At 44.0% G+C, this 10628-nt stretch overlaps 1 protein-coding gene across 1 annotated transcript in view; it reads left to right on the top strand.

Annotated features, from left to right (window-relative positions):
- Positions 1-327: 327 nt before the first annotated feature.
- ALX4 (ALX homeobox 4) overlaps positions 328-10628 on the top strand; it is a 114936-nt gene continuing 104635 nt past the window's right edge. Inside the window, exon 1 of the mRNA XM_077322242.1 lies at positions 328-473. The gene's annotated coding sequence lies outside the window, so the exon portion shown is untranslated. The remainder of the gene's footprint in view (positions 474-10628) is intronic.

The raw sequence follows: 10628 nt of genomic DNA, 5'->3' as shown, positions 1-10628 counted from the left end.
GGCAAAACCTGACATATTTACTGCTTGTAGTAAACTTTATGTATCTGCAACAATATTCATAATCAAGAGCCGGTGACCACAGCAAATCGTTCGAGTCTTGCAAATGATCAAGTGAAAGCTTAATTGTACTGAAAAGACCCAAGTCCTGACAAGTCTGAAACCTTTTTCACACACTTTTACCCCAGAAAAAGAGACCCTTTCCTAAAGATGAAAAAAGTGTGCTGGAAGGATTGGAAACATAAGAATACATATTTAAAAAAAAAAAAACAACCACCCTGATATCACAGGCTGAGCTGAGACAGAAACCTGATCTTGTACATTGAATGGGCAACATTTGGGTCTGTTTTATGTGAATTGCTCCAAGCTGTTTTGGTTAGAAATGTATAGATTTTAAGGTAAAGCATACCATATAGACAGTGTAAGTCATATACACTTTTGGAACACGGTCCTCCGTTACTTTTCATCTGCCAAAGGTAGGGTTCAAATTTTTCTTACTTCTCTGGTAAGTTTAGTGTTGTTTAATATGGGACTACCACAGGCTCTTGTCATATTGGTCATTTGTTATTATTTTTAACTTTTCCTCCTTATAGCTTGTCTATAACTTTTCTCTGGGTCCTTTAATTTTAAAAACTGTGGTCACAATTTTGCTTTACTTCTTTTTTTCCCTCTTAATTTTATTTAAAATATTATTTTTGTATTTGGCATAGTTTTCTATTGAAGGGCAAGAAACGTGGAAAATTCATTGCTCAGAATAAAATTTGTAAGAAAAGTTTAACAGTTGAATACTGCATTTATTTGTGTTCTCATACTATGGAATCAGTGCAACTGAAATTATAAATAGACTATTTAAAGAAATTATGCCTTGATCTGACTTTTTAAATTAAATTCGTACTGTTTCAAAAAGCTAATTAATTGCTTCTTTTTTAAAAAATACCATTGATTGGTTAATTTCTCTGTTGCTAAAATCTGGATATATTTTAAGTCATATATTTTAAATTCATAGTACTTAAAGATGATGCATACAAAGAAGTGAACTAACTAAAAAGTTGAAAAATGGGCCATGGAGATTGCTTAGCATTATTATGAATATATGAGCAATAATTCGTTGTTAAGAGCACTCAAACAAAATACTTGGCTGTCTTTCATTAATTGCCTTTGGCAGATTTAGAATTATCAAACAGCTGTAGTCAGATAATCTACTTGGCCTTTAAAATCATGCACAGATAAGCTAATGGTAAATTACACATTTTTTGCATTTTTAAAAATTGTACTATAGTAACAGTTATGGCTTTATTATATGCTTGTACGTATGATATCACTTCTCAGCTACTAATTTCTGTTTGCCAATCATGTCTGAAAATGCTTTTTAAAAAATCACCAAATTATGAGAAATTCACAAATTTATTGCATGTACAGGAATATGTTTATAGATGATTGTGACCATTCAGAGTTGAAAAGGAAAACATTCTCAAAGATTTTGATAAATTATTTGATCTTACCAACCCAAATGGGTTCATAAATTAATCATACATTTGACACATACATTGTTTTATTTTTGAATATGACTGAGGACTTTGGGTCTCCCCCCTGTATTAAAGTCAATGATTTTCCTGTGTTGAATTTTATTTTCTCTAAGTATTTTCCCCTCCTACTGCGTCTTAGTTATGTGCTTCTGAAGTCTAAAGTCTGCTTTTTATATTTTAATTTTTTAAAAATAAGATAGATTTCCCTCATCTATTGAAAAGTATAAATACAAATAAGATGTCTTGTCTATTGCCTGGTGACATTAATATTCCTTGACTCACTAGCATGTTTATATTTATTTGTTCTTACAAAGAATAATTTTGATATTTTGGGACATTTCCCTCCTCAACAGCAGTGAATCTGAAATGGTGAATTTCTATGCAAATAGTAATAAATGTACTTAAAGTAGGAGCTTGGCTTAGTATGAGCCCTTGTATTCCACAGAATATAAAGACAACGTTCTTTAAAATATTTTTGGATCATACATTTGTTGTCATTGCACAAAGCTTTTTGTTTGTCTGTATATATAGTTACGTGCCCTTAAGACAGGTTATTAAAGTGCTTAGTGTTGGCTACTAGGAAGGGGAAAAGTTTTTACATCCTAGCCTAAGGACAAAAGGGTTCTTAATAATAAGCAAAGGGGAAATTTTAAAATGTTTTCTTTAAATTAAAAATCAAACAGAATTGTTTTAAATGAACGTCCCAAGTTAGGGGAGAGCAACTCCCAGGCTTCAACTTTGCAGCAACTGTAAGAAAATGTACTTTGTGGGTTCTGTTCCTGTGAGATCAAAAGAATCTAATTAACTTTTCTATAAGGTAAACAAACTAGTAACTTGAAATATCCTCCTGAGTTATCTGGATAGTGGAGTCAGGGCCTCAGTGTGTTGTGTCTTTCGCTTTTTATAAAGCAGACATTTTCCATATTGTGCGGGAAAAGGGACCCTACGTGTTTCGGACATGAGTTGAGGCAACACTCTTCAGCCGTGGCTGTTTTATAGCCAATGAAATATTTAAATGAAATGGCTGCAAAACTGCCAGGTTGAAAGCACTGGAAAGATTAATAGAGTACTGTTCTGTTAATATGGATTCATTCTCCTAAATCCCCTTTAAGTGGAGCCTCCTTAGGACAGAAGCATGTAACAGAGAGTGTGGGAAAGTTGGCTATTCAGATGCGGGGGTGGGGGGAGATGAGATAAGGGACTTCTCAATGAACCCCAGGTGCTGAACAGTCTGGGTTCTTGGGGAGTTTTTTTGTTTTTGTTTTTGGAAAGACAGAAGAGGGGAATGTTGAGCCCAAGTTTCATGTATCCTTTTTAGCCAACCAAAAATTATTGGGGAAAATGAAGGCTGATTGATGGATAGGATTCAAGTATAATGTCAATATCATTTGACTGTATCAGCTGTGCATCTATTGGCTGGTCTTCTGAATGATTTAGTGTGTGTTGTGATTGTCTGGGCCATCTTTGGGTTGGAAACCTTGATTCTTTGGGACTAGCAAAACTGAGACAGCTCGTAATCGGAACCATTCAGACAACCGTGAAATATCAGTTAACTAAAACTTGTACTGAAAGAAGGGTGGTGAGAGTCATGTGCTTTCAATTGGACTACTTACTCCCTTTCTAAGCACACATCCTATGCGCAGGTACATAATAAAAGACTCATGGCTGCTTTTCCTATGGAATAGCAGATTCAGAAGGTGCTATTGAAGTCATAAAATTGGAAGGAGGCATACAGGCCATTTAGTCCACTCAGTGCAGGATCAGCCTAAAGTATCTATGATAAGTATCTTCTAGAAGACTGCCAATGAGTGTCAGGCAATAGTAAGAGGAAAGGACACTTAACAAACCCCTTCCCCAAGCACCAACTATTCAGTTCATACCTTCCTAGATGGTGAGGCAATTATTGGGGAGTTTGCCATGCACATGGATGGTTCATTAGAGTTGAGTTCTTCCTTCCCCTCACTACTTCTCCACTCCAGATTTCTTAGGAGAAGTAGCCCCGTGGCTTCGCATGTGCCCATTGTGTGCAATGCATAATTAGACCCTCTGAGAAGCCTGTGGATACTTTTTAAGGTTCCTGTTATCTTGCCTATACTAGTAAAATCCCTCCTGATATATTCATTACAGTATTCAATGGCAGTCCAGGCATATTTATATTATAGGACTGCTAACAATGTTTTGTGCACACAAGAAGACTTTAGGCCTATCATTTTTAAACAGCAGCTGCCATTCCACATGAAAAACCCCATCTGAAAAATGAAGGGACAACCAAAAACAATTTATAATACTGGATGAAGGAAGAAATCGCCTTCGCTTCCGTTAGTGTGTGTTCACCCTTTAGGGCAGAGGTAGTCAACCTGTGGTCCTCCAGATGTTCATGAACATCTGGAGGACCACAGGTTGACTACCCCTGCTCTAGGACACACCTGTATGAAACTTCAGATCCAACCCCAAAATTGCTAATCCAAATGACCATCTGCTGAAGCTTTGGATGGACACCCAGCAACAGAAAATACTCCTCGCTACCACTGAGTTAATTAAAACTAACTAGCCCTGAAAGTAAAGTTGCCAACCTCCAGGTGGTGACTGGAGAGCTCTCACTATTAAAATTTATCTCCAGGCAATAGTGATCAGTTCAGTTCCCCTGGATAAAATGGCCATATTGGAAGATTAACACTTTTTGGAAGACAATACCCCAATCAAGTCCTTCTCCTCCTCAAGCCATACCTTCCTTATACTCCATCCCCAAAATCTCCAGGTGCTTCCCAATCCAGAGCTGGTAACCATACCTGATAGTTCTGTGGGAATAAGTTTTCCTGCTGCAGCAAATAGTAGTGCCGGGGGAATTATTTGCATCGAGAAAAGGACAGGAAGGAGGAGGCTTAAATTCTATCTCACTTCACACTGCAGTTCCAAACCAAATCTCCCCCTCTTCAAACATTTGCTAAGAAGTTTAACAAGGAGGAAGAGTTGGACATGGATCTTCAGCACCTTGTCTAATTTGTCCTTTAAAGCAGTGGTCCCCAACCTTTTTATCACCAGGGACCGGTCAATGCTTGACAATTTTACTGAGGCCGGGGGGGGTAGTCTTTTGCCGAGGGATGTCACCGCCGCCGCCTGAGCCCCTGCTCCACTTGCTTTCCTGCTGGTGCCACTGACTTCCTGCCGCCCACTGGGGGGCGCTGCCAGCAACAGCTGTGCATTGCCATACTGAGGGGGAGCCCCAGCAATGGTGGCCGCTGGAGAGCACCCAAGGTGAGCCGTCGGCAGAGTGGCAGGGCAGCCCCCGAGGCAGCAGCTGGGGAGGAGAACAAGGAGGAGCTGCAGCCCAGTACTGTCTGATCTACAGACCGGTCCCGGTTCCCGAACCAGGGGTTGGGGTCAGCTGCTTTAAAGCATCTTAATAACTGGGCTCAAAAAGAGGTTTGGCTTGGATTGTGAGCAAGATATTTGCTTTCATAAATGAAGCTGAACTGAAAACTTCAATCATAACTATTGATTCCCAAGCTCATACTTTAATCACAAAAGCAGCAATCTTTATTTAAATGTATTTCACAATTAATCTGGGATGCTGGAAATTCCATGTGAAGATACATGCAGAGACTCATGGAGAGATCAATTTTAATAATAGTAATTAAACTTGTGTCATGTTTTAAGGTGATAGTATCTAGAATAGCACTTAATGGGGTTCTCTACCCAGTGATTTCTGAAACCTGTACTGGGACTCAGCAGAGTCTCCTTTCTAAAAAAATTCTTATCAGTATTTTTCTTTTTATGCTGGATGGATACGGTCTTTGGCTTCAAATTAGGATATCTAGTTTTGCTCACATATTAGAAGACAGCTGAACAGACCTGACAGGAACATGATTTTCAAGCAGAGACTTAAAATAGCCTGGGTGTGGGCAACTTGCATTTCTTTAATTAAAATAATTTGAAATCCACCAAGTACCATATATACTCGCATATAAGATGATCCACATATAAACTGAGGCACCTAATTTCACCACAGAATCTGGGCAAATTTATTGACTCACATATAAGCCGAGCATGGGAAATGCTCCATCATCACAGGCTCTCCCATCCAGGCTTCCCCCCCCCCAAAAAAAAACAAATACAGAAAAGTCAAGAGGGTGAATAGCTGCTGGGTTGTGTACTCTGCTTTTCAGTAACCAAAGCGGCTTACAATATCCTTCCTTTCCTCTCTTGATGCCAGAAACCCTGAGAGAGCTCTGACCGAACTGCTCTGTGAGAACAACTCTGGAAGGAGAACCAAACAGTGCCCCCCAGGCCAGCAAACCAGAGCAGAACAACAGTACCCAAAATTGGCAACCTACTACAAGTACAACAGCTACCAAACTGGGAGAATGGACAACTCTAACTACAACTGCAGTGACCCCCAGAACAAAACACTGAAATAAAGAACTGCAAAACTGAACACTGAAAAAAAGAACAGTAAAAATCAACTTTTAAAAGAAACACAAGTCAGAGCAAGCTAAGCTTGCAGTACACATTTGCAAAAGGCAATGCAACAACTGGCTGGCTGGAGCAGGCTTTTATTTCTATGACTGTATATACCACGTATAAGCCAAGGAGGGCTTTTTCAGTGTGAAAAAGGGTGTGGAAAAACTAGGCTTATACGCGAATATATAGGGTAGATTATAAGAATACCGGTTCGATCATTATAGTATTTTTGACCTTCCCCCAAACCGTACTTCCTTTCTTCTAGGTGTGGCTTTTTATTTCAGAAAACTATAGAAGGTGAATGATGTCCCTTCACAAAGCATTTTGGAACAATTACCCAAAGGTCCTATTAAAGGGGGTCTGGAGCATGCACAGGCCACTTAGCTATTGTAATAGACTATACCTTAATTACTATTTCAGAAGGCCTGGGGAGGGGGCATGATTTGGTCTCTCAATCTCTATTCATGTGCATCCAATAACCACCACCTCCCCTTGCTTAGTCTTCCTTCTCATTTCTCCCCTTGGCTATGTACCTGGCTTGGGATGGTAGTCAGGAATCAAACTTTATATTGCTATCTAGATCTATCCCATGCAAGATCACTTTTTAGGCTGCTGATTGCATGTCTGCCCCTCTTTCCTCCCATGCTCTCTTGGTCAGATATTCCTCGCTGTCAGTCAGATCCTCTTGTCCCACCTCAAGTGCTCAAATTGTCTTAGAATATACTACATTATACATACACTGTCTGAGGGAACTTTTCAGCAAAGCAATAAATTTCTTGATAACTGGTTGAATGCAGCTTTATATAACTAGAACAATGCCAGGGCCCTGACTGTGATAGTCAGATCTCAGAAGCTTCAGCCCTGGGAAATATTATGGTGGAAGACTTCCAAGGAACACTAGGAGTCATGACACAGAGACAGTCAATGGCAAACCACCTCTGAATGTCTCTTTCCTGGTTGCCAGACAGTTCTTGGATCTCCTGGCTATGCCACACATGCCATATGATAAATAATGCAGCGTCAGGATCAAAAGTACCCCACTAACCCCAAGGAGAGCTGCACATCTTCTTGAACCTAAATCTAGCTTTGGCTAGGGAGGACGTGATCAGTGAAAATAATGGTCTAGTCTACCCCACTATCATCCTGTGTTATCCAACCTAAATTTCAGTTGATCCCTTTTTCATGAAGGTATCTCTGTTGAATGAACCCAAGAGGGGTAATTTCCTTTCTGGCTTCCCACCTTTTGGAAGTACAAACATATCATAAGTTTATTACTGATGGTAAATGCTTAGTTCCAGAATGTAATATATTACATCAGCTGTCCCCAACCCCCAGGCTTTGAACTGGTACCGGTTTGTAGACCAGTCGATACCAGGCCGCGGCTCCTCCTCGTCCTCCTCCCCAGCTGCTGCCTCGGGGGCTGCCCTGCCACTCTGCTGCCAGCTCACCTTTGGTGCTCTCCGGCGGCCACCATGGCTGGGGCTCCCCCTCGGCATGGCACTGCGCAGTTGCTGCTAGCAGCATCCCCCAGTGGGCGGCAGGAAGTCAGGGGCACCGATGGGAAAGCAAGCGGAGCAGGGGCTCAGGCGGTGGCAGCAACATCCCTCAACAAAAGACTACCCCCCCGGGCCTCAGTCAAATTGTCAAGCGTTGACCGGTCCCCGGTGATAAAAAGGTTGGGGACCACTAATACACAGCTGGGGATGTGGCTTACAAATACCAGTGGAAAGAACTAAAATTGCGATGAGTGGTGCCTGTGGACACTCTCTACTTTTAAAGCACTGCATTCGTTTGCATTCCACATTGCCATCAATGTTTGAAAGGCTGACCCAACAATCTAAACCATAATGATATACAAAAGTCTTTCCTGTGTACCTACAGATGTACATTTAGCATTGCAAAAAATGTCAAATACAAAATCACATGTCCATCTAGCTCAGTGTTGTCTTCTCGGTGAGAAAGAACCACAATTCCTTCCAAAAGCTATGTTGGTATTCTATTGCAGTGGTCCCCAACCTTTTTATCACCGGGGACCACTCAACGCTTGACAATGTTACCGAGGCCCACTGGGGGCGGGGTAGTTTACTCCTCTACTCTGAACCACTGCCCTATGGTAATGTTTAAACATCCCTTCAGCCATCTGCAATCAAGTGAGCGCTCCTAAGCACTGGGACTCCGGGGGGGGGGGGAGTCGAGGTGGCGCTTCTGCTCAGGGAGGCGGGGTGGCTGGGGCGGGGGCGGGAGGCACAGCCATTGGCATGCCAGCAATGCAGGCGCGGAGCTCTGAGCCTGCACATGTGCGCCTGCCGGATCAAATTGTTGATGAAGTAAAGGGCCGGGAGGGAGAAGGCGTCCTTCGCGGCCCACCTCCAATTAGTTGAAGGACCACATGTGGTCCACGGCCCACAGGTTCAGGATCGCTATTCTATTGTACACATTTGATCCCTGTTACTGTGTTACTCTCAGCACTAGAATGTGCTGACCTTGGTGTGGCCAAGAACAGTTTTCACTTCTGCAAGAGTAATGACAGAACTGAGCATAGTCTTTGCCTCACAGTCTCCAGTGATTAATGTCAGAGTGGGATCACAGAATGTGCTAGGCCATTTCAGCCATCCACTGCTCCTATATTGTAACTAGTAAAAAAAAGCCCACTGCACTCAAAATGCAGTGGGCACTAGGAAGGCACGCCATGAGGGTGGCGGGGCTCTGCGGGCTGGCTTGGCAAGGCCGGGTTTGTCCTGTGGGGCCGGGGGCTCGCGGCCTACCTGGAGTGCTTGCGAGCTGTAGGGCAGGAGGAAGTTGAGGGTCTTTGGCGTCTCGGCGTGGCTCCGGGTGTCCGGCAGTGATCGGCAGGCAGGAGCAGCTTGGTGTAGAGCGGCTAGAGCTGGGTGGCTGGCGGGCCATGGTGGAGGGCGGTGGCACCGGCGCTGGGGGCTCCTGAAGCGTGGCCGCTGGCAGGCCATGGTGGAGGGCGGCGGCACTGGCACTGGGGGCTCCTGAAGCGTGGGGCGGCGCGTGGGTGGTGGTGGCAGCGGTCCCGAGGCATGGCCGCGGCTGGCTGGGCGGGGCGGGGCGGGGCGAGGCGAGGAGAGGCGATATCCCGTGGCGGGGCGATGTCCCATGGCAATGTCCCGTGGTGAGGGGGCAATGTCCCGTGGCAGCGGTGCATCTGGCGGCGATTCACCAGGCGGAAGCGGCTTGGTGTGGCGCGGTTGGAGCTGATGCGTTAGGCCGGGGGCCAGGGAGCCCCCGCCAGCCGCGCAGCGCACAGCTGGCGGGGGCTCCCTTGACGGCGGGATGGCAATCGGCGAGGCCAATTGGCAGGCGCTTTGCGATTGGTGCCGCTGATGGTCTGTCCAGAAGAAGGGGCCAATCGGCACCCTTCCTCATCCCGGACAGAGCCCACCCTAACTCCTCCCCCGAAGCCCTTACGGCTTTATTTAGTCCGCGGCGCACCTCGCCGCATCAGGCCGCTGGGCAGGGCGTCCCCGCCAGCCGTGCAGCGCATGGCTGGCGGGGACTCCCTTGCCGGTGGGGCAGAAATCGGCGAGACCAATGGGCAGGTGCTTTGCGCCTGCCGATTGGCCCCGCCGATGGTCTGTCCAGAGGAAGGGGCCAATCGGCACCCTTCCTCATCCTGGACGGAGCCCGCCCTAACTCCTCCCCCTAAGCCCTTATGGCTTTATTTAGTCCGCAGCACCCGTGGCACCGAGGGCGGGGTTTAAGATATGAAATGAAATGTCTTTGAAATAAATAAGATCTGCATCCAAATATTTCAGAACAACTACAAGCAGATTAACTCAAGTGGGTAGCTGTGTTGGTCTGAAGCAGCAGAACAAATTTGGAGTCCAGGGGCACCTTTAAGACCAACAAAGTTTTATTCAAGTTATGAGCTTTTGTGTGCACGCACACTTCCCCAGATACAATGTTCGGCAGATTAACATTTTCTTACATGCTTACCATGGCTTGCTTGTACACCAAGAGGGATTAATTCACACCAGTCTCCATTCAAACGTTCCTTCTAGATCGAAGCAAAATTACTGTGTTGTATGATGATAGGAAAGAGCAGAATTCCCCATCCTTGTTGTTGACTCCATCAATACAGATTCCTTTATGGAAAATGTTTTACAAAGATGATATGATTCTGCTAGAGCAGACACAAGTGTATGTAAGATCCAATATATGTGAATGGATTGTTCCCAGCAAGCCTGTGAAATATAGTACAAATTGTGGATGCATGGTCTATGTGAATGTAGAAAAAAGGTCAAATGAATATTCTCCATTAAGCAGTCCCTGGTTCTCAGCAACAAAATAAGAAAATTGGATAATAATGAAAATAATAATATAAAGGAGAAATATCAGAAATCTTAGACTTCACTCCTCATTCTAATATAGGAACAGAGATCTTGAATAAAACCTAACTTTTGCAAATCTCACAAAACACCCCCGTTCATTTTTTTGGTCTGGGTATCTGCTTTCAAATGCTGTTTCAATGCCCTTTGCCACAGAATGCACGAAACAGCTGCACTGTGGTCTTAATCAGAAGAACAAAGATCCCATGCAAGCTTCTGACTGGGAACCTTGCTAGGCATTGCGAAAATCTACTGAGTCAGGCACATCCATTTGGATACACAAAAGGATCAT

This window comes from Paroedura picta, chromosome 2 (genome assembly GCF_049243985.1).
Source record: "Paroedura picta isolate Pp20150507F chromosome 2, Ppicta_v3.0, whole genome shotgun sequence".
Classification (NCBI taxonomy): Eukaryota; Metazoa; Chordata; class Lepidosauria; order Squamata; family Gekkonidae; genus Paroedura; species Paroedura picta.
Note: the sequence above shows the minus strand (reverse complement) of the source record. Positions and strands in the feature narration are given on the sequence as shown.